The 23809-nt window shown below is 36.6% G+C and overlaps 1 protein-coding gene, 1 long non-coding RNA gene and 3 other non-coding genes across 7 annotated transcripts in view; 4 read left to right on the top strand and 1 right to left on the bottom strand.

The window, feature by feature from the left end:
* LOC138716310 (UNC93-like protein) overlaps positions 1-23809 on the top strand; it is a 298280-nt gene that overhangs the window by 86180 nt on the left and 188291 nt on the right. The window lies entirely within an intron of this gene.
* Positions 1-23809, bottom strand: part of LOC138716311 (uncharacterized) — a 417126-nt gene that overhangs the window by 258322 nt on the left and 134995 nt on the right. The gene's annotated exons all lie outside the window — the stretch shown is intronic.
* On the top strand, positions 5488-5560 carry TRNAK-UUU (transfer RNA lysine (anticodon UUU)). The gene has a single exon. It is a non-coding gene; the product is annotated as a tRNA-Lys (tRNA).
* On the top strand, positions 6349-6421 carry TRNAK-UUU (transfer RNA lysine (anticodon UUU)). The gene has a single exon. It is a non-coding gene; the product is annotated as a tRNA-Lys (tRNA).
* TRNAK-UUU (transfer RNA lysine (anticodon UUU)) lies at positions 6925-6997 on the top strand. Its single transcript has one exon. It is a non-coding gene; the product is annotated as a tRNA-Lys (tRNA).

The raw sequence follows: 23809 nt of genomic DNA, 5'->3' as shown, positions 1-23809 counted from the left end.
AGCAGAACCCCCATTATCCGTCACCCTATTAACCGATTGGTGGATTATCCGACCGTCTACTTCTCGCTCTTTTTTTCTTCAGAAATAAATAACTTACATGAAGTATTGTTTTGTACATCATTATAGGTTCTACATTTTTTTTTTTTGCTACAGAGTGTTATTATAAGCCTTTATCGTTACACAGAATTATCTACTGTTCAAATTTTCGTTCTATAATATAACTTGTATATAAAATGTCTTCCACGGGTGTTAACAGAAAAAGTGTTGTGCTAAGTATCGAAAAAATGGTAATAATTGAATGATTTGAGAAAGAGAAACTGTGGCTCATTTCGCATCAGAATACGAGATTGGAATTATAACTGCGCGATTTAATAAAAAAAAAAAAACAAGGATAAAGTGTAAAAAAGTATGTAAATCTACAACATGGGACCTCATTTATTCCTATCTTTCCTAAGACAGCCATTAGTTCATTACAAAGGGCTTCCTTGCCCCTTAAAAACCAGTCGTTGACAACCGGACTTAAATTAGTGAACTTTTGATCCACTACTGTACGGATTATCCGAATTTTTCGATCAACCGTTCACTCCATCCCCTTCATTACCACGGATAATAGACGTTCTACTGTATTTCACGACGCTTATCAACATCTCAGGTTATTTAGCGTCTGAATGAGATGAAGGTGATAATGCCGGTGGAATGAGTCCGGGGTCCAACACCATAAGTTACCAGCATTTTCTCATATTGGGTTGAGGGAAAACCCCGGGCAAAACTTCAATCACGTAACTTGCCCCGACCGGGAATCGAACCCGGGCCACCTGGTTTCGCGGCGAGACGCGCTAACCGTTACTCCGCAGGTGTGGACAAAAATAAAGGTATTTTACAAACAACTTCAAATTAGTGTAACTCTGAAATTGAGATTAGGACAAATGTTTATATGACATTTTTTGCTCAATGTCTTCGAAAATAAGCTCCGTAAGTGACGGTAAATCTTCGTGAATCACCCTGTATAAATGCTAAATTTTATTTTTAAAGTGCTAAAAGAAGCCTTATAAGCCTTAGCAATACCCATTGCAGGAGATGCAATGAGCATGAAACGTTACCCCACGTGCTAGGTTCCTGCCCTCAGGGCGAATTACTGCGAATTGACAGACATAACACGTCCGCTCAATAATTGCTAACAGATTAAGGGAACGTGGTGAATACGAAGTATATGAGGAAGTTCAATGTAAGGATCTACACGGCGTGCTGACATAATAATTGACCGAGATAAAAGAACTGGTCTCATTCTTGACCCCGCTGTAAGGTCCGAAATTAATGAAAATCAACCAAAGCAGGTACATGAAGAGAAACGCGCTATTTACCTTCCATGCTGCGATGATCTCAGTCATAAACATAATATTCAAGATTGGAATGTCATTGGACTTATGTTTGGTGCGCGAGGAACAATTCCCAAATTTACATTGGAGATCCTCAGAAAGACCATTTTAAAATCTTCACTGAACATCGTCAATCATCATCTCTATTCATCTTTATAATATTCAGTGCATATTATTTATTTTCAATAAATTTTTATCGTTTTGATAGCCACCATCTTGTCGCAGAATATTCTTTTTTAAAATTTCATTATGCATTTTTTTAAGATTAATTTACATTTTCTTTTTTGTTCATTTGAATTGATTAGGATGCCGATATTTTAAATCTAAAATTTGGACGGCTATCATTTCGATGATAAATCTACTATCTTTAACTATTGGTTAAAAGGGATTCTATATGCAAAAATGTTTGAGAAACACTGTTTTATTCCAATGGATCTATTTAATAAAACTGGCAACATTGTAGATGACCTTATGCAATATTTCATCACGGATTATTACTCTGTTTCAATCTGCGTGGTGTTACACGCACCTCACTTGACCTTAATGCATTTGAACTGCAGCATGTAACTGAAATTAATAGTTACATCGCAAAAAAGTCATATTAATAACTAGCTGGTTTGCGATAACTTTTTTATAAAACTCTGTATCTAGTTTACTCATTCACAGACCTAGAAAACACACGAAGGCCGAACGTGGATCACCACGGCGATTTACAAAACAATAAAGTTTAGAATCCCATCACATCACGATCGTTACGCAACGCGTACAGTTCGTCAGCTGTTCAGGCCGTGGCTAGCGGTACTTGTTGGTGGCCAGTTAGAATATACAACCGCAGATAATCGCTACAAGAATGCTAGTTGATATGTTGACACATGTTTTTGTGTGTCAATATGTATGTGTGTGCGTGTGCTATTCCTTTAGTGATTCTCCGTACGTCTGCAAGTTCGTCCAGGCATGTGGCGACCATTCCTACACGTACAAACAACATTTGTCCGAGTCAGTGGAATTTATTAAGGCTGCGTTTCATCATAAACGTTTTCATTCACAACAGTGTTGAACTCAGAGGGTGGACCCAAGTCCTTACCTTGTGGTTCCGAATTTCAGTGGACCGGAGACTGTCCCTCTCTAGAAAAAATAATCGCCACAAATAAATCTATAGGCCTACAGGGTTATTTAAAAGTCACGAAACATTTTAAATCCTCAAACTTTGTTAAGACTTGGAGTAATGACTAGCATGCCTGATCATGAGTTCTCGGGTAGCTCAGTTGGTAGAGCGTTGGTACTTTTAACCAAAGGTCCCGGGTTCGATGCCCGGCCCCGGAACAATTTTTCCCTCGAAATTATTCAAATCAATTTTACAGGGAGTTATACCTGAAAGCTTGATTTGCATAATACACGTCACTGTACGTTACAGAAAACCACAATTTAAGTCACACAGAGTTAGTGTGCACTCAATGTTGGTTGCTTGACGGTTGTCAGCCCACTTTGAGGTGTGTGGATATAGAGGGAAAAATTGGATCGGTGTCGGGTAGAGTTCTCGGTAGCTCAGTTGGTAGAGCGTTGGTACGTTTAACCAAAGGTCCCGGGTTCGATGCCCGGCCCCGGAACAACTTTTCCCTCGAAATTATTCAAATCAATTTTACAGGGAGTTATACCTGAAAGCTTGATTTGCATAATACACGTCACTGTACGTTACAGAAAACCACAATTTAAGTCACACAGAGTTAGTGTGCACTCAATGTTGGTTGCTTGACGGTTGGCAGCCCACTTTGAGGTGTGTGGATATAGAGGGAAGAATTGGATCGGTGTCGGGTAGAGTTCCCGGGTAGCTCAGTTGGTAGAGCGTTGGTACGTTTAACCAAAGGTCCCGGGTTCGATGCCCGGCTCCGGAACAATTTTTCCCTCGAAATTATTCAAATCAATTTTACAGGGAGTTATAGGCCTACCTGAAAGCTTGATTTGCATAATACACGTCACTGTACGTTACAGAAAACCACAATTTAAGTCACACAGAGTTAGTGTGCACTCAATGTTGGTTGCTTGACGGTTGTCAGCCCACTTTGAGGTGTTTGGATATAGAGAGAAGAATTGGATCGGTGTCGGGTAGAGTTCCCGGGTAGCTCAGTTGGTAGAGCGTTGGTACGTTTAACCAAAGGTCCCGGGTTCGATGCCCGGCCCCGGAACAATTTTTCCCTCGAAATTATTCAAATCAATTTTACAGGGAGTTATACCTGAAAGCTTGATTTGCATAATACACGTCACTGTACGTTACAGAAAACCACAATTTAAGTCACACAGAGTTAGTGTGCACTCAATGTTGGTTGCTTGACGGTTGTCAGCCAACTTTGAGGTGTATAGATATAGAAGGAAGAATTGGATCGGTGTCGGGTAGAGTTCCCGGGTAGCTCAGTTGGTAGAGCGTTGGTACGTTTAACCAAAGGTCCCGGGTTCGATGCCCGGCCCCGGAACAATTTTTCCCTCGAAATTATTCAAATCAACTTTACAGGGAGTTATACCTGAAAGCTTGATTTGCATAATACACGTCACTGTACGTTACAGAAAACCACAATTTAAGTCACACAGAGTTAGTGTGCACTCAATGTTGGTTGCTTGACGGTTGTCAGCCCACTTTGAGGTGTGTGGATATAGAGGGAAGAATTGGATCGGTGTCGGGTAGAGTTCTCGGGTAGCTCAGTTGGTAGAGCGTTGGTACGTTTAACCAAAGGCCCCAGGTTCGATGCCCGACCCCGGAACAATTTTTCCCTCGAAATTATTCAAATCAACTTTACAGGGAGTTATACCTGAAAGCTTGATTTGCATAATACACGTCACTGTACGTTACAGAAAACCACAATTTAAGTCACACAGAGTTAGTATGCACTCAATGTTGGTTGCTTGACGGTTGTCAGCCAACTTTGAGGTGTGTAGATATAGAAGGAAGAATTGGATCGGTGTCGGGTAGAGTTCCCGGGTAGCTCAGTTGGTAGAGCGTTGGTACGTTTAACCAAAGGTCCCGGGTTCGATGCCCGGCCCCGGAACAATTTTTCCCTCGAAATCATTCAAATCAATTTTACAGGGAGTTATACCTGAAAGCTTGATTTGCATAATACACGTCACTGTACGTTACAGAAAACCACAATTTAAGTCACACAGAGTTAATGTGCACTCAATGTTGGGTGCTTGACGGTTGTCAGCCCACTTTGAGGTGTGTGGATATAGAGGGAAGAATTGGATCGGTGTCGGGTAGAGTTCCCGGGTAGCTCAGTTGGTAGAGCGTTGGTACGTTTAACCAAAGGTCCCGGGTTCGATGCCCGGCCCCGGAACAATTTTTCCCTCGAAATTATTCAAATCAATTTTACAGGGAGTTATAGGCCTACCTGAAAGCTTGATTTGCATAATACACGTCACTGTACGTTACAGAAAACCACAATTTAAGTCACACAGAGTTAGTGTGCACTCAATGTTGGTTGCTTGACGGTTGTCAGCCCACTTTGAGGTGTTTGGATATAGAGAGAAGAATTGGATCGGTGTCGGGTAGAGTTCCCGGGTAGCTCAGTTGGTAGAGCGTTGGTACGTTTAACCAAAGGTCCCGGGTTCGATGCCCGGCCCCGGAACAATTTTTCCCTCGAAATTATTCAAATCAACTTTACAGGGAGTTATACCTGAAAGCTTGATTTGCATAATACACGTCACTGTACGTTACAGAAAACCACAATTTAAGTCACACAGAGTTAGTGTGCACTCAATGTTGGTTGCTTGACTGTTGTCAGCCCACTTTGAGGTGTGTGGATATAGAGGGAAGAATTGGATCGGTGTCGGGTAGAGTTCTCGGGTAGCTCAGTTGGTAGAGCGTTGGTACGTTTAACCAAAGGCCCCAGGTTCGATGCCCGACCCCGGAACAATTTTTCCCTCGAAATTATTCAAATCAACTTTACAGGGAGTTATACCTGAAAGCTTGATTTGCATAATACACGTCACTGTACGTTACAGAAAACCACAATTTAAGTCACACAGAGTTAGTATGCACTCAATGTTGGTTGCTTGACGGTTGTCAGCCAACTTTGAGGTGTGTAGATATAGAAGGAAGAATTGGATCGGTGTCGGGTAGAGTTCCCGGGTAGCTCAGTTGGTAGAGCGTTGGTACTTTTAACCAAAGGTCCCGGGTTCGATGCCCGGCCCCGGAACAATTTTTCCCTCGAAATCATTCAAATCAATTTTACAGGGAGTTATACCTGAAAGCTTGATTTGCATAATACACGTCACTGTACGTTACAGAAAACCACAATTTAAGTCACACAGAGTTAATGTGCACTCAATGTTGGGTGCTTGACGGTTGTCAGCCCACTTTGAGGTGTGTGGATATAGAGGGAAGAATTGGATCGGTGTCGGGTAGAGTTCCCGGGTAGCTCAGTTGGTAGAGCGTTGGTACGTTTAACCAAAGGTCCCGGGTTCGATGCCCGGCCCCGGAACAATTTTTCCCTCGAAATTATTCAAATCAATTTTACAGGGAGTTATAGGCCTACCTGAAAGCTTGATTTGCATAATACACGTCACTGTACGTTACAGAAAACCACAATTTAAGTCACACAGAGTTAGTGTGCACTCAATGTTGGTTGCTTGACGGTTGTCAGCCCACTTTGAGGTGTGTGGATATAGAGGGAAGAATTGGATCGGTGTCGGGTAGAGTTCTCGGGTAGCTCAGTTGGTAGAGCGTTGGTACGTTTAACCAAAGGCCCCAGGTTCGATGCCCGACCCCGGAACAATTTTTCCCTCGAAATTATTCAAATCAACTTTACAGGGAGTTATACCTGAAAGCTTGATTTGCATAATACACGTCACTGTACGTTACAGAAAACCACAATTTAAGTCACACAGAGTTAGTATGCACTCAATGTTGGTTGCTTGACGGTTGTCAGCCAACTTTGAGGTGTGTAGATATAGAAGGAAGAATTGGATCGGTGTCGGGTAGAGTTCCCGGGTAGCTCAGTTGGTAGAGCGTTGGTACTTTTAACCAAAGGTCCCGGGTTCGATGCCCGGCCCCGGAACAATTTTTCCCTCGAAATCATTCAAATCAATTTTACAGGGAGTTATACCTGAAAGCTTGATTTGCATAATACACGTCACTGTACGTTACAGAAAACCACAATTTAAGTCACACAGAGTTAATGTGCACTCAATGTTGGGTGCTTGACGGTTGTCAGCCCACTTTGAGGTGTGTGGATATAGAGGGAAGAATTGGATCGGTGTCGGGTAGAGTTCCCGGGTAGCTCAGTTGGTAGAGCGTTGGTACGTTTAACCAAAGGTCCCGGGTTCGATGCCCGGCCCCGGAACAATTTTTCCCTCGAAATTATTCAAATCAATTTTACAGGGAGTTATAGGCCTACCTGAAAGCTTGATTTGCATAATACACGTCACTGTACGTTACAGAAAACCACAATTTAAGTCACACAGAGTTAGTATGCACTCAATGTTGGTTGCTTGACGGTTGTCAGCCAACTTTGAGGTGTGTAGATATAGAAGGAAGAATTGGATCGGTGTCGGGTAGAGTTCCCGGGTAGCTCAGTTGGTAGAGCGTTGGTACTTTTAACCAAAGGTCCCGGGTTCGATGCCCGGCCCCGGAACAATTTTTCCCTCGAAATCATTCAAATCAATTTTACAGGGAGTTATACCTGAAAGCTTGATTTGCATAATACACGTCACTGTACGTTACAGAAAACCACAATTTAAGTCACACAGAGTTAGTGTGCACTCAATGTTGGTTGCTTGACGGTTGTCAGCCCACTTTGAGGTGTTTGGATATAGAGAGAAGAATTGGATCGGTGTCGGGTAGAGTTCCCGGGTAGCTCAGTTGGTAGAGCGTTGGTACGTTTAACCAAAGGTCCCGGGTTCGATGCCCGGCCCCGGAACAATTTTTCCCTCGAAATTATTCAAATCAATTTTACAGGGAGTTATACCTGAAAGCTTGATTTGCATAATACACGTCACTGTACGTTACAGAAAACCACAATTTAAGTCACACAGAGTTAGTGTGCACTCAATGTTGGTTGCTTGACGGTTGTCAGCCAACTTTGAGGTGTGTAGATATAGAAGGAAGAATTGGATCGGTGTCGGGTAGAGTTCCCGGGTAGCTCAGTTGGTAGAGCGTTGGTACGTTTAACCAAAGGTCCCGGGTTCGATGCCCGGCCCCGGAACAATTTTTCCCTCGAAATTATTCAAATCAATTTTACAGGGAGTTATACCTGAAAGCTTGATTTGCATAATACACGTCACTGTACGTTACAGAAAACCACAATTTAAGTCACACAGAGTTAGTGTGCACTCAATGTTGGTTGCTTGACGGTTGTCAGCCCACTTTGAGGTGTGTGGATATAGAGGGAAGAATTGGATCGGTGTCGGGTAGAGTTCCCGGGTAGCTCAGTTGGTAGAGCGTTGGTAATTTTAACCAAAGGTCTCGGGTTCGATGCCCGGCTCCGGAACAATTTTTCCCTCGAAATTATTCAAATACCTGGTTGAGGTTTCTTCCAGGGTTTTCCCTCAACCCAATATGAGCAAATACTGCGTAAATTTCGGTGCTGGACCCCGGACTCATTTCGCTGGCATTATCACCTTCATCTCATTCAGACGCTAGATATACATAGCAGTTGACAAAGCGTCGTAAAATAACCAATTACGAAAAAGAAGAAGTTAAGTTTATAGAAAAATTATGATTCATCTTTATCCATAAAATAATCTGATTTATCCAGGCATAAACCAATTTCAAAGCAAAACTATCACTGCTTACAGACTTTGGTCTACCACAGCCTTTTCAATCTGTCACAGATCCCGTCTCTTCAATTTTTTACAAGCACTCAAAATGATAAATTGCAGGGTCCACACCTCAATTCATTTAGAGCTTTTAATCTTCTCAGTGTTCTGGAACAAACTATATTATATTCATGGTAACACTGAATAAGATCAATTCACATCTATAGAGGTAAAACCATTATTTTCTGGTATTAATTTAAAAATTAACAAGCTTTATAATTGCATTAGACGTTTATACTGTTCGTGTTCGTTATTGTGAGCGTGGGTGGGATTGTAAGGGTCGAATTCATAGTTGTCACTTATAAAATGAGGAAACACTTAAGTAATGAGCATTTCCTTAGCACTTATTTCAGATCGTATTGCAGAGACGTTACTCATTCATATGCCCTGAGCATTCCCTTGACATCGAAAGAAATATGGCAACATGCTTTCCTACATTCAATTGTTTTCCAGCGCCTTCAAATTGTTAAATCGGCATTATTGTCATACACAAATACAGAAGTAAATATTATAAACTTAAAAATTATACAAGATGTCCAGAAAGCATTTTACAGAAAAGAAAGAAGTGAGCTAAGATAACTAGTTATGAAATATGGAGATATCGTCGAAAGTAAAAAAAAAAATGATAATTGCTCTCTCCAAAAGAAGAAATTGACATGGGACAATATTGCAGTTGAGTTTAATGCAAACTCCGGAAATATTCCTGTAAGTAACTCATTTTAATTTACTTTTCAGTTATTTTTATGCTAAACAAAGTGGAAGTGGTATAATTACGCAAATTTTAACAGCTTATTCCTTGGGTAGAATACAAACAAAAATGCAAATAACACTTTGTTGGGACGTGAATACTTTTCGAAAAAAAAATGCCACTTAAATCTACCTGAAATGCTGCTGTATCATAAAATCTCAAAGCAACCAGTACTTTCAGCAGAGGCGAAATCGGTAAGCCTCATGGTTGTATTGTGAATTGAAATGAGAGACACCAGAATATTCACAACAGTTTTCTTGTCGAAACGGTATCTCCTCTTAAATTGTTGATCATTATATATCTCTAAAGGGTTTTCCATATCTCTGATATATCTTTTGCTTGCCGAAATTCATTTTCATTTTAATTACAGAACTCACTAAATTAAATTAAATCATAATCATCATCTATTGTATACCGAATCAGCTGATGACAATGCATATAAGGAAACACTTGAGTAAGCTGACAAGCTACCTTATTTGAATAAGTGTTCACTTCAGTGGGATTTATGAATTGGAAATTATTATAAGCAACTGCTTAAGGGTTTCCTTACGATAAGTGTTGACTATGAATTCGGCCCTAAGGATGTTTGTAATTTTAAATAAAATTCTAATATTTCCTTTCATTTCTGCCTTTATACTCCCCGCTCTTAAATTCAACAAGGCGCAGCCTTCTCGTTAATTACTTCATAATCTCTTCCTCATTCCATGAGGCCTAGTCTCCAGACAACAATGCAATTGACAGTCGAAACGATTCACACATCAATATGACGCCAATGAGTTGTTTGAAACTGTAAAGAATAATGTCATTACAGAGAACTGGATTCATTTAGAAAGTAATAAAACAGTTTTTAGAATTAAATAAACTAATTCTGTCTTTATACTCCAATCATTAATTAATCACTTCTCTTTGAGTACTAACAATAATTAATTATGATGTCACATTCGTTTTCCCTTTACGTTTATCACTGCTGGCTGGATTCAAAATTACTCTGTTTAAAACACCTCATTCAGTCCAAGGCCTACTGCAATTAATGACGCCACCATATTAACAGAAAGGGGTTCTGTTTCGAACGCATAAACTTTTCAAGTTAAAGAAAAACACACGAACTAAATCAAGAATAGCTTCGATTTCTGTTTTTCTTCTGCTTTTAGCAATCATCGTGAAACAAATGCAACTGAAGTTTCTGTGAAATAACAGTATTCTTTTATGAACAAAATTGTATTATTAATTTATTTTTCTATAAATTTACTTAACAAAGTTACAGGACTTCATAATCTTTCGTAACTTAAATAACCTCGTATTATCGAATTGTATTTTCCTGAATACCTTATTACCCATCGCTTGAGTTTCAGACACGAGAAAAAAATTAACAACATTGCAATCAAAAAGCAACCATAGTCTGAATCACGGCCAGCTGGATGGCTGTGCCTGTACTGTACAGTAGTGGCAAAAAAAAAAAAAACCGGACCGACGGAATAATCAAAGTCCCCGAAATCCCCGAAATGAGCCACTGCGCATGCCACGCCCGCATTCACAAGATAGCGAGTAATCTATTGAAATTGTTGTAGTTTCGACTGCTGACGTAGCCCATTTCGAAAGCCATTAGAAAATAAGCTGGTAAAATTCATGTTCTGGGAATAATAAGTTAATTAAGTAGTAAAATATCGCTGCAATCGAAAAGTATTGGGAACAAATTTGAATAAGGAGCAAAAAAGAAGTTTCCTTTCCAGGCAGGATTCGAACCACGAAAGTCTTAGTTGCCAGTCTATCGTACTGTCACAGTGAACAAAACTGAAATCAGCTACAAGGGTCGGTCCGGTTTTTTTTTTTTGCCATTATTGTACATATACACTTCTTGTGCTATGATGTCACATCCATTTTCTAGTGCTTCACAGAAAGGATGAACTGATTCTAAATTTTAATATGAGAAGAAACTCCGAAGACCGTGAAAAAACAGTTCTAACAACGTAAAATCCCGAACTTGTTCTGAGAACGTACTGAACTAGCGCATGCGTCGAAAGATGTTTGGTATTAGTTCGTAACGTATTCTGAATTGCTTGCTGGAACAAACCTTTTATACACGTCATGTTCCTTACGGAAATGTTATAAATCCATATATCCTATAACCAGAAAAATACATGGTATATCATCTGCAATACAGAGATATTTTGATTGAAGTACATAAGGTATGAGCCAAAACAAACGCCCATCTGCTGTCCACGTTTCCCTAGCAACGAAGTATTTATTTACTGTGTACAGTAGTTTGACATATTTTGAATTCAGTGTTGTGTTGATTTCTGCAGTTATGGTTCTCACAACAGAGAACGTGTTTATCGTCGAGCATTTTTTCCTGTCATACGGAGTGCGGCGTCAGGGGGGCTTAGCCACGTTAAAGAGCAGTACCAGGAGCGATTTAACAAATAACACAACGTTGTTAGCTGTCGTCGAGAAGTTCCGTCGTACGGGATCAGTTTTATGTCGCCTTGCATGTTATAATGACTTATCTTGATTTTTAGAATATGTTTGTAATTTCAGTACTCCGTATGACCGGAAATAATGCTCCACAATAAACACTTTCTCCTCTGTTGTGAGAACCATAATTGCAGAAATCAACACAACACTGAATTCACAATATGTCAAACTATTGTATACAATAAATAAATACTTCGTTGCTAGGGAAACGTGACAAAGATGAGCGATAACTGCAGTACTGTTTGTTTTGGAGCATACTGTATTATCTTTTGCTATTATTAAAGGATAATAATAGTAATATGCGTTACAATAGCGGTATGTTGAAGTTTTCATGTTCGAGGAAAAGTTTGAAAAATCGAAACGTAGTTGAGCTTTTTTAATTTCCGAGAATTGAAAGAAAACATACCGCTCGCGTATCGTACATTATTTTGTGCGAAGATCGTTTATTACATACCTGAAAGAGGAATTTCTAATTAGTTGCAATGAAATCTCCATCTTGGTTTCTGTTCAATGACGGCAAATTTGCAAAACAAAAATATCTATCTTCAACATTGTTGCTTTAAAATGATTTCTGTGTTTACTATACTCCAGCAGGCCGTGATATACGTCTGTCTTTCCCCCCCCCCCCAGTCTATAAATGCGAACTTAAAACAAACGGTAAGGTTATGTAATGATTTATTTTTCATTTTAATATTTTAACAATATTATTTATATAACATATTGCAGTAATAACATCGGCATCTGGAATCTTTTTGATTTTTTCACGGCTTCCTTAATGTTACTTGCGTGACGAATGCAGTAACTTTAGTAGAGTTGTAGAGTTTACTTAATTTTTGCAGATATTTAAAAACAATAATTAACAGTGCAATTTAGGTGAACTTGCATTAGTAAGTTTCCAATTTATAATTATTACTATATTGAACGTCTCTAAAAATAATATGTTAAAAGCCTAAAGCAGTAAAATGAATGTGGCGCTTAAGCGGTAAGAAGAGGGAAATTGTTATGTGTGTTAGGTTGGGAATATTGAATATGGAATTTTACACTTTCCGCGGATTGGTTTTGTGCGGAAACCAAGCAAATACGCACGATCTCGCACAACATTTATTTTCAGTGTGAAAATAGTTCTAATTTTCCATTTGCAATATTGGCTCCAATAAATATGCTGAGGCTTTATTAAAATTGATCTTCCGGTAGCTATGGATTCAAATTTCTTCCTCGAGATGCAAGAAGATGATAGAAGTATATCAATATCGTTAGCTAGAATGTTTTCTGCAGTACAGCAGAACTCCATATAATCTTATCTAAATGACTTTCGTTAGAAATGAATACACCACATGCAGAAGTGCTAGCATTAAGCCTCGTTGCGCAAACCACCCTGAGACGGATGGAACCAGTTCCTACCGGTCTAGACTGGACTGACTCATAATTTCGCGGGAATCCTACACTGCTCTCAGCGAGATCGCTCTACCTGGCCGCGCACACTTTTCTTTCACTCCGACAGCACCGCCAGTGCAAGCGACTCGCAGATAAAAGTAGAAAGCAATCCCTCGTACTCTGCGTAAGACTGTCCGGACTTTAGATCTTGACTGATCCACGGCGGAACTGTAGCTACAAATAGAGGAACAAAAGAAGCTGCCAGAGCAGGTTTTGCAGTCGAACTTCTGTTACTCCGCCTTTATGCCTGGCAATCGCAAGCTATTCAACTGTATATCCCGCACTGGCTTGTTAAAAGTGACAACAGTCCTGATTTTACGTATTTTTCTACCGTTAGCTGTCATTTCTGATATTCTAAAGGAACTAATCTCCACAACAATTTGTCACGGGTTACTCTAAATCAATTTATTATTTGTCAAAGCGATATTTCTTAAATTTATCTCGGAGAATTGCTACAATTACTATTAATTATTCTGAAAATCATGTATAGAGTTTTCAGTTGAAAGTTTTTATTTAATTTACTGTATTGCACAGATCTTCAAGAACACTGTTGTTTTGAGATGTGAAACAAGAAAAAAATATACACAAAATTACCATATTTATCAATACACAGCAAGTTAATTTAGTATACAAATATAAACAATTTATCAGTTAAGATGAAGATTGATTATGGATAAATGTTGTTAAAATTGTTCTGAAAGTTTTCTTTTGTTTTTCGAAGTTTCCAAGGTAACTATTGAGTGCATTCAAGATTATAATAAAAGAAGAGAGAAATACTGTCATGATAAACTATTATGAGATGTCATGTATAGAGGTTTTAATTCGAAGATTTTCATTTCATTTGCTGTATTCCATAGATTTTACATCAGCATTTTTGCTTCAAGGTGTGGAACAATAAAAGAATTTACAAAAATGTGTAATACATTATTATTAGTACAGAATAAGTAGGTGAATTTAATGTTATTTACAAGTATAAACAATTCATAAGTTAAGAGAAAGGCATGAATATGGATTCATTCGTTTCATTTAGTGTTCTGCCCAAAGGCAGATCTTTCACTGCAAAACTAGCTTTCTCCAGTCTTTCCTATTTTCTGCCTTCCTCTTTGTTTCCTCATATAATCCACATATCTTATTGTCGCCTAGGCTATCTGATATCTTCTTCTACCCCGAACTCTTCTCTCGTTCACCATTCCTTTCAGTGCGTCCTTCAGTAGGCAGTTTCTTCTCAGCCAGTGACCTAATCAATTTCTTTTTCTCTTCCTGATCAGTTTCAGCATCATTCTTTCTTCACTCAATCTTTCCAACACAGCTTCATTTCTTATTCTGTCTGTCCATTTCACAGGTTCCATTCTTCTCCATATCCACATTTCAAATACTTCTATTCGCTTCTCTTCACTTCGTCGTAATGTCCATGTTTCTGCTCCATACAAAGGACTTCACTAGTCTCTTCCTTAGTTCTATTTCAAGAGGTCCGCAGAAGATGCTCCTTTTTCTATTAAAAGCTTCCTTTGCCATTGCTATCCTCCTTTTGACTTCCTGGCAGCAGCTCATGTTACTGCTTATAGTACTCCCCAAGTATTTGAAGCTGCCCAGTTGTTCTACTGCCTCATTTAGAATTCGCAAGTTTATCTTCTTTACTTTTCTTCCTATGACCATGGTCTTCGTCTTATTTGCATTTATCTTCATTCCATACTGCTCACAGCTGTCATTTAGCTCCAGTAGCATATCCTTTAGTATCATCTCCTCTTCTGCTAACAACGCCATATCATCAGCAGATCTTATGCACTTTATTCTTCTTCCTCCTACTATCACTCCTCCCATGCTCTGAAAACAGTTCTTTACTAAATCCTCCAAGTAGATGTTGAACAGGATATATGATAAAGAACATCTTTGTCGTACTACTCTCCCTATTTCACTTCCTTCTGGCATTTCTTCTCCTATCGTGACTTTCACTCGTTTCATATAAAGATTAACTGTTTAGTTAAAAAAATTAATTTCATGTTGCCAGACAAAATACATTTTAATATTAGATCATACTAATCCTAATTACCAGCATAATATGCGAGAAGTCCAGGACGAAAATATATACTATTTCATAATTTATTGAAAACACCTCGCAACATACAGATGAGATGTGGTAAATAAGTAAGACATTGCTATTGTTAATTACAGTATTATTATTATTATTATTATTATTATTATTATTATTATTATTATTAGGAAAATAGGAAAAATTCTATTAAAGATCTTGGTGTATTACTCGATTCTAAATTATACTTTCACGATCATGTTCAATATATTTATAATCATTCAATAAGGATGCTTGGTTTAATAAGGTCTATAACTTATTCTTTTTCTACTCCAGAGTCACTATTAATACTATATTTTACTTTGGTTCGATCTAAACTTGAATATGCATCTGTAGCCTGCAGTTCCATTACTTCAACTGATTCGGTTTAATTGGAAAATATTCAAAGAAAATTTATTTCCTTATGTGCTTTTCGATTTATACCCAATTCCTCTGACTTTAACTATGAGATTACCTGTAAATATTTTAACTGTTGTAGCCTTTATTCTAGACGTCAAAATCTTGATTATCAATTTTTTTGCAAAGTTATCAATGGTGATATTGATTGTGAGTCTATCATAAACAACATAAGCCTTCGTATTCCTACAAAGGGTTTAAGATTTCAAAAACATTTGTATAACAGAAATTCTACATCACTTTCTCTTGTCTGTAGATGCATAAAATATGCCAATTTGCATGGGCACAATTTAGATCCTTTTGAGGTATAGTTTCGTTTTGATTATTAGTATTTACTGTTCTTGTTATCAATTTTATTTATGTATGTTTTTTGTTTATTTAAGATATTATTTATTTGTTTTTGCACCTTTGTATCTTCTGTTTGCGTATTGTGCTGAACTATAATTGGCCTCTGGCTGTTGTTCAGCACACAAATATTAATAATAAATAAATAAATAAATTTATTATTATTATTATTATTATTATTATTATTATTATTATTATTATTATTTCGGTACGCAGCATTGTGATTTTTTCCGCTTTGGTGATAACTGGTTTTAGTTGGCAACCCTGAAGATACGGCCAAATTAGACTTTTAGGAACTACACTTACGTGGTCCTCACTATAGCAATAATTTCTGAAGATTTGTTATTGCAGACAGCAATATTACACAGATATTCTTCAGATAAATCGGCTTACTTCATTGACATAAGGAACGACAACGAGCATTTATGACAGGATCAGAAGAAAATTACGCTCCATTACATTTAGAGTGAATCATATGCTTGTAAGGTGACTGTATTGTTATGTAACCTTTTTCAGTAAGGCTTTAAAGGACAGTATACATATAGCGGCATCAAATAACAGGCGTTTATCTTTTTTAAGAGGACAAGTTTTTCAGTTTGAGAGGTAAACACTGTGCATGTAACCAAGTCGCTGGCTGAAGGTTGAGTTCCTCTGTCAGCTTCAAGTAGGTCGTCGCCGTCGTCGTCCGGCAAGTTGCTGATTATGCACCTGTTACGTAGGCAGACCGGTAGCCAAGTCGCACATCACTTGGATGTGTCAACAATGCAGCTACTCGGTTCCCGCTCCGCTGTGAGTACGTACAGAAGGCTTGCATTAGTCTCGAGTGCAGTAAAGTTCATTGCAATGATGCAGAAGAGCCTGGAGGATCACTTCTTGTTGAACTGTCTATTTCTAGTAACTGGGAGCAATATCCTCTATATGTCCACATGTTTAGCATTAATTTCTTTTGTTGGAAATGCAATCAGTTCTTCTTTAATTAACGTCAATTGAAAACTGAAGGCATTGATGATGATGATGATTATGATGATGATAATAATAATAATAAATTATTTCATTTTATTTTACATGGAAGACTTAATACCTTCAGGCCCTGTCTTCGACTCAACCAGATCTACAATTAATATAGTCTAACTATATAGCCATATAACTACCTAATTACATTCCTACTACTACTACTACTACTACTACTACTACTACTACTACTAATAATAATAATAATAATAATAATAATAATAATAATAATAATAATAATAATAATAATGATAATAATGTTAGAAGAAAATCCGCAAACAATGAGGAAAAACACGGAAATTTTACTTGAGGTAAGTAAAGTGATAGGTTTGAAAGTACTTAAATCCCGAAAAAACAAAGTACTCGTATATGATTATGTCTCGTGACCAGAATATTCTACGAAATGCAAATATAAAAAAAAAATTGAAGATTTTTATTTCGAGGAGGTGGAAAAATTCAAATAACTTGGAGCAACAGTAACAAATATAAATGACACTCGGGAGGAAATTAAACGCAGAATAAATATGGGAAATGCGTGTTATTATTCGGTTGAGAAGCTTTTGTCATCTAGTCTGCTGTCAAAAAATATGAAAGTTAGAATTTATAAAACAGTTATATTTCCGGTTGTTCTGTATGGTTGTGAAACTTGGACTCTCACTTTGAGAGAGGAACAGAGATTAAGAGTGTTTGAGAATAAGGTGCTTAGGAAAATATTTGGGGCTAAGAGGGATGAAGTTACAGGAGAATGAAGAAAGTTACACAACACAGAACTGCACGCATTGTATTCTTCACCTAACATAATTGCGAATATTAAATCCAGAGGTTTGAGATGGACAGGGCATGTAGCACGTATGGGCGAATCCAGAAATGCATATAGAGTGTTAGTTGGGAGGCCGGAATGATAAAGACCATTGGGGAGGCCGAGACGTAGATAGGAGAATAATATTAAAATGGATTTGAGGGAGGTGGGATGATAGAGACTGGATTAATCTTGCACAGGATAGGGACCAATCGCGGGCTTATGTGAGAGCGGCAATGAACCTGCGGATTCCTTAAAAGCCATTTATAAGTAAGTAATAATAAAGATGATGATAATAATAATAATAATAATAATAATAATAATAATAATATTTATTATTAACCTACGTAGCTAAGGCGTTGACATTTTCTATTCGACTTAATCAGCTCTACAAATATATAATTAATAGTACTAATAAAAATAAAAGTAATAATAATAATAATAATAATAATTTATTATTATTATTATTATTATTGTGGCAATGGCTGTATTGGTGGTAATGAAGACGATAGTCTAGCAATGATATCTAGATATTAATCGAAATAAAATTATCTTGAACAAGCCACGATCATCAAAACGAAAAATGCAACTGCTTCAATAATATGGACGGAGTTACGCAATAAGAGACCAACCGCCAAAACCATGTTTTTGAGATACTGACCATTGAAATAAATCTGGTTTTTATTAAACATTTTATGCAAGAACATTCATACCATTACAAAAATAGCACAAACAATACCGAAAAAAGGACTAACCGTTTTTAATAACAGACTAGCAGTTGATTTAATATTGTAAAGCAAAGTAAATGAATGAATTTTATGCAATAAGCGAATTTTGCTCGTAAATAGTAGCAAAATTCAGATATCGAATTCTTGATCTTTTCCGAGATACATAATCCAACCAACAACAAATTTTGTGTAAATATCTCAATTTTTTTAAATTGTCCACTTTATATTTTGTCCCCAATATCATAAAGTTTATAAACTATTGCTACAAATTAGAAATACTAGCTGATCATAACTGCAATATGGCGCATTTCTATATCTTTAAAAACCATCGGATAAACTAGACTTCCCTTGCTGTGAATCGAATGCAGGCTCCCTGAACACTATACCTTTCGAGGTACAGCGCTAAACATTGCGGAATTAGTTAGAAATCTGAAGGAGACAAAAGACTTGGTCGCGAGAAAAGTGGAATATGTGTGACGGAGGTTGGGAAACTGGAGTGATTTCACTCAGGCCAGCGACTTGCTTTGGTGAGAGCTGTGACGAAACTTTGTATTCCTTGAAACTTCCACATTCTTGAGTGACTCAATGAGCTACATTCCAAAGCTCAAGTGCAAAATAAAAGTACCAAGCATGAAGGTTTCAAAGACCTTATTTACTTATTAACTGTAAATATTTTGTACGGACACTAATTTACCAACGATCGATTCAATTACGAGACGGCGATTGCTAAGGAATACTCGAATTATTATACTGATGTATAAATTCGTAGCTATTTTGTTCATCACAACACTGCGTTGCTAGGAGATGGTTTATCGTTTGTCATTTGTCATTTTCAGTGTTTTTTTCTCGTAAATACGCCTTGAATTTTGCGGATTTTATTAAAGTTTGTGCTATAGGGACTAAGAAAATGGAGTAGGCTTATCAAGTGGGGGGAAAAAAATCAACACCTCCGATATATCAAGTATAAAAGTTAGTGTCCATCCACAGAAGATGAAGTTATGAGTCTGGTGGGATAAAGAAGGCATTGTGTACTACAAATTGCTTTCCAGGTATATAACATAACTGCTGACATTTATTGCCAATAACTCAGACGCTTTGGGGCCGCAATTGAAGAAAAACGACCGGCAAGACTGCATCAAATGCTGTTGCAACACGCCCGAATTTTGCTAACATGACGAAAGCAGCTATCCAGGAAATGTTTAAAAACTTTGCTTGGTGACATCTTTAACTCCAAACCAGCAGATTTCTTCAGACGTGGAATCGAAAAACTACCCCAGAGTTATTTTAGTAGGTTACTTTACGACGCTGTATCAACATCTTAGGTTATTTAGCGTCTGAATGAGATGAAGGTGGTAATGCTGGTGAAATGAGTCCGTGGTCCAGCACCGAAAGTTACCCAGTATTTGCTCATATTTGGTTGAGGGAAAACTCCGGAAAAAATCTCAACCAGGTAACTTACCCCGACCGGGATCGAACCCGGGCCACCTGGTTTCGCGATCAGACGCGCTAAACGTTACTCCACAGATGTGGACGAGAGTAATAGATAATGTAGGGGAATATATTACTGATTAATTTCTATCTTTATTAATCTCAAATAAAAACTTGTCACAGAAAAAATAACGCTACGAACATTTACATCAAACCCAATACTGTTAGCAGAATTGTCTCTCAGATATCTGTAGTAGCATCAAAGAGATTAAAATTTCCTTCAGTTGAATGACGTCCACGTGTTATTGATTACTTGTATCAAAATATAGGCTACCATTTTCATAGAGCTTTAGGTGTACTAGATTACAGAAATGTAAAAATCCAAACCTCTAGAGGCAACATAGCGGATATATACATTTTTAATCCATCTGTCTTCTTGCATTCTACAATATCTTTACCTACATTTAGTGGCTTATTAAGTTACTAGATTACTAAAGATATTTCTAGAGCCGAAATGCTGTGTTTTGCTTCTGTTTCTTTTCCTAAGCTCTTTTATTTTTTCGGTCACTGTTGCTATGGAGCTGTGGAAGAAAACAAAAGAATCACGCAACAAACTGCGTTCATAAAAACACATTATCGAACACTGCCTTCTAGATTGGTACTTTTACTCTTTTCCGCGACGGTTAAAGTGATGTCAGCTAACTCTTCTGCCATAAGCTTGATGAAACGCGTGAGTCGTAAGAATGAGTTAAAATTTTAACCTGAAGATAATAAACTCAGGGTTCATGTATATACAGACGTGGACAAATTATTAGCAAAATTGAAGATTTTTTAAATATATTTTTGCAAAATCTGATTCTTCAATTTAGACTACAGTTGACATTTTTGCGTATTTCCTAATTATTAGCAAAATTGAAGATTTGTATTGTATATTTTTAGAAAATTTAACTCTTCAATTTGGACTACATTTGATATTTTTGCGTATTTACAAATTATTAGCAAAACTGAAGATTTTTATTATATAATTTTACAAAATTTGACTCTTCAATTTAAACTGTAGTTGAAATTTTTGCTAATTTACAAATTATTAGCAAAATTGAAGATTTTTATTATATATTTTTACAAAATTTAACTCTTCAATTTAAACTACAGTTGACATTTTTGCATATTTCTGTCTACTGTAATGATAGAAATATGCAAAATTGTTAACTGTACGGTAGTCGAAATTGAAAAGTCAAATTTTGTAAACAGAATTATCATAAAAATCCTCAATTTTGTTAATAATTTGTCCACGTCTGTAGTGAGGATCAGGTAATAAAGTTCTTAAACAGCAAATATTGCCGTCTTGTCAGTGTTGCCAACTGTTACCAGATATCACACGATCCTACGTACTGAATTACTTATTTACTTACCGTACTTTATGTTGGAAGGTTATAAATAATTCAATAATTAGTAACATATTTTCGTAGGCAAACTATACGAGAAAGGGATCATGTTAGGTATTTTGTATGGCAATATGAAATTTATTAATTTGACTAAACAATTGAATTACGAGACTTAACCTAAAATATATTTTGTTTGACCACATAAAATTGTTAGTAGGCTAATAACTCCGAAAACTTAACTGACTATAGTCTTGAATTATAACCACAACCCAACACATAAAATAACATTATGTATTAATTTAATTAATTAGTATGTTCAAATTTCACTAGCTTCAAGTAACCGGCTCAGAAATCTAGTACAATTTTAATTTCATGGAACTCCAGTACCGACAACATTTGTCTCAGCTGCCAACATAACAGTTACAAAATCACTACCATTTGTAGTATTTATCAGTATCGAAATTCGAAACGAAGTTGGTAAAAGAAAATTCAACCTGCAAACTAGAAAATCACCAAAATCCACTAGCATATGTAGTAATAGGGGAAAAATGGTTAGGTTTCACCCTTAGGGTATGAAGTAAGCTGACCTGGACTATATTTAACTCCTATTGATGAAATGAGATCTTAAATAATGTGACCTCAAACAGTTTTGTTTTTTTCGGAACAAGCATTCGAGGACTTGCTAGAAGATATCAAACCGTGGTCCCTCGGCTTAATGATCCAAAACTGGACCACATAACAAAGCATTAAAGCATACAAGACTCAACTATTTACACTAATTAGCTAACACCATACTTGACCTAGTCTCGATCGTATAGCCAGTTGTAAAACCCTCTAAACTGTGACTCACCAAATTTGAGTTTCTAATAAAGTGGACTACTTAAAATTCCCTGGCAGTAAAATGCAGATTTATTATAGGAATAACAGCTGTTAAAGAACGGCGCAAAATAAAAATATTGCAGGTTACACATTATGTCCTACTGGCCTGATTGAAACAGTTTGCGCACGCAAAAAACAGTTGAGTCGCGTCGCGATTTCAGCGCCCAGAGAGGCAGGCGACAACACGAAGCTGTCCGCCTAGAGGTGTTCTGTCGCTCATAAACACGTTACATATCTCACCTCCGTGCAGTCACAGCCCAATGGATACTACTAGCTCTAGTTCATATGGCTAATGTAAGAATTTGTGACGAACAAAAAATAGTTGAACACTGAGCTGCAAAAGAAATGCCGATACGAAATTATATAGTTTCCCGAAGGCTTTAGCAAACATGGCGAGGTGAAAAGCTATTTTCTTGAGATATATTTTGTTAAAAATATGTAAATACGAGTTTTATAACATATTCACGTTATTATTTAATATGAATTGATTTTAAATTATTCATATACTTTTATTTTACAATATTAAAAAGAATACTACACGAAAATAGTGAAACTGCAGTTTATATGGTATTCCACAGCCTTCCTTATTATCCACGGATGCTGTCATTGTTACAATCGATACACACGGCCAGTTACGTTTCATATTGTATTCACAAAAATATATATAAATGTATTATAAATATAAAATTGTATAATAACAATAATAATAATAATAATAATAATAATGTGACAGTATATTAAACAAAACATACATACAGAAAATAAATATTTACTAGAAATGGTGAAATTTATGAGATGAAGAGGCGAAACTTAATAATCATAATCAGCAGGACCTGGATTTTGATGGTCTAAAAATGTTTTTAAGAAGATCCATATCCAATTTTCTCAGAAATTATAAAATTCACAGCAAATGTTCATATTATTTGCATTATACTGCATTAATGAAACCTCCGTATAAAAAATTTGAATATTTTTTTTATTTCATTCTTCAAATGATATATATATATTTTTTTTTTTCATTTTTTATTAAAATTAGCTAGTCTACATTCACCAAACCGTTTCAGTAGAGGTCGGAGTAATTGGAGAATGTGTGTATTCAATTTTTATTCTGAAACTATGGTAGTCTTTGAAAAAAAGTACAGTTATGAGGTCAATTTTTTCATATTAAACACTTCATTGTTGATTAAATTAAATTGAAAATAAATTGCCATATTACTGGGAGTTTTTTTTTTTAGTCACCTGTCCTAAGACAGGTTTGAACCCCAAAAGTGACATCAGTAAGGCATCGCTCATTAGGCAACTAAGCCAGGAGATAATGGGTGGCCAGTTCCTTTCCCTCCACTACATACAACGCCAATATGTATCCCAAAGTGTTGTTTTTTTTATTAATCTATTTTTTTTGTGTACATTTTATTCAATTGTCGGTTTCTGGTTTAATTATGTAAATCCTACTTGTATGTATGTATGTATGTATGTATGTATGTATGTATGTATGTATGTATGTATGTATGTATGTATGCATGTATGTATGTATGTATTTATTCACACTGCAATGGGTATATACCCGGTGGTAGTGGTAACTAATTACACTCAAAGACAATAATAAACACAATTAATAATAATACTAATAATTAATACTAATAATAATAATAATAGTAATAATAATAATAATAATAATAATAATAATAATAATAATAATAACAGGGAACATCCTAAATTAAATGAAGCACGATCAGTTAAAATAACATTTAAAGTAAATCTAATTTGTACCTTAAAGCTATGTTCGAACTAAAACCCACGAGTATGATATATTCATATCTGCACAAGTACCGTTCAACACTACACTCATTTCGCTGTCAACTCACTCACTGCACTGGAACTACGACACATTTCACTGATTCTATCCTGATTTCAC

The sequence above is a fragment of the Periplaneta americana genome, chromosome 16 (genome assembly GCF_040183065.1).
Source record: "Periplaneta americana isolate PAMFEO1 chromosome 16, P.americana_PAMFEO1_priV1, whole genome shotgun sequence".
Classification (NCBI taxonomy): Eukaryota; Metazoa; Arthropoda; class Insecta; order Blattodea; family Blattidae; genus Periplaneta; species Periplaneta americana.
The sequence above is the reverse complement of the archived record's forward strand: the minus strand, read 5'-3'. Positions and strand labels throughout refer to the sequence as shown.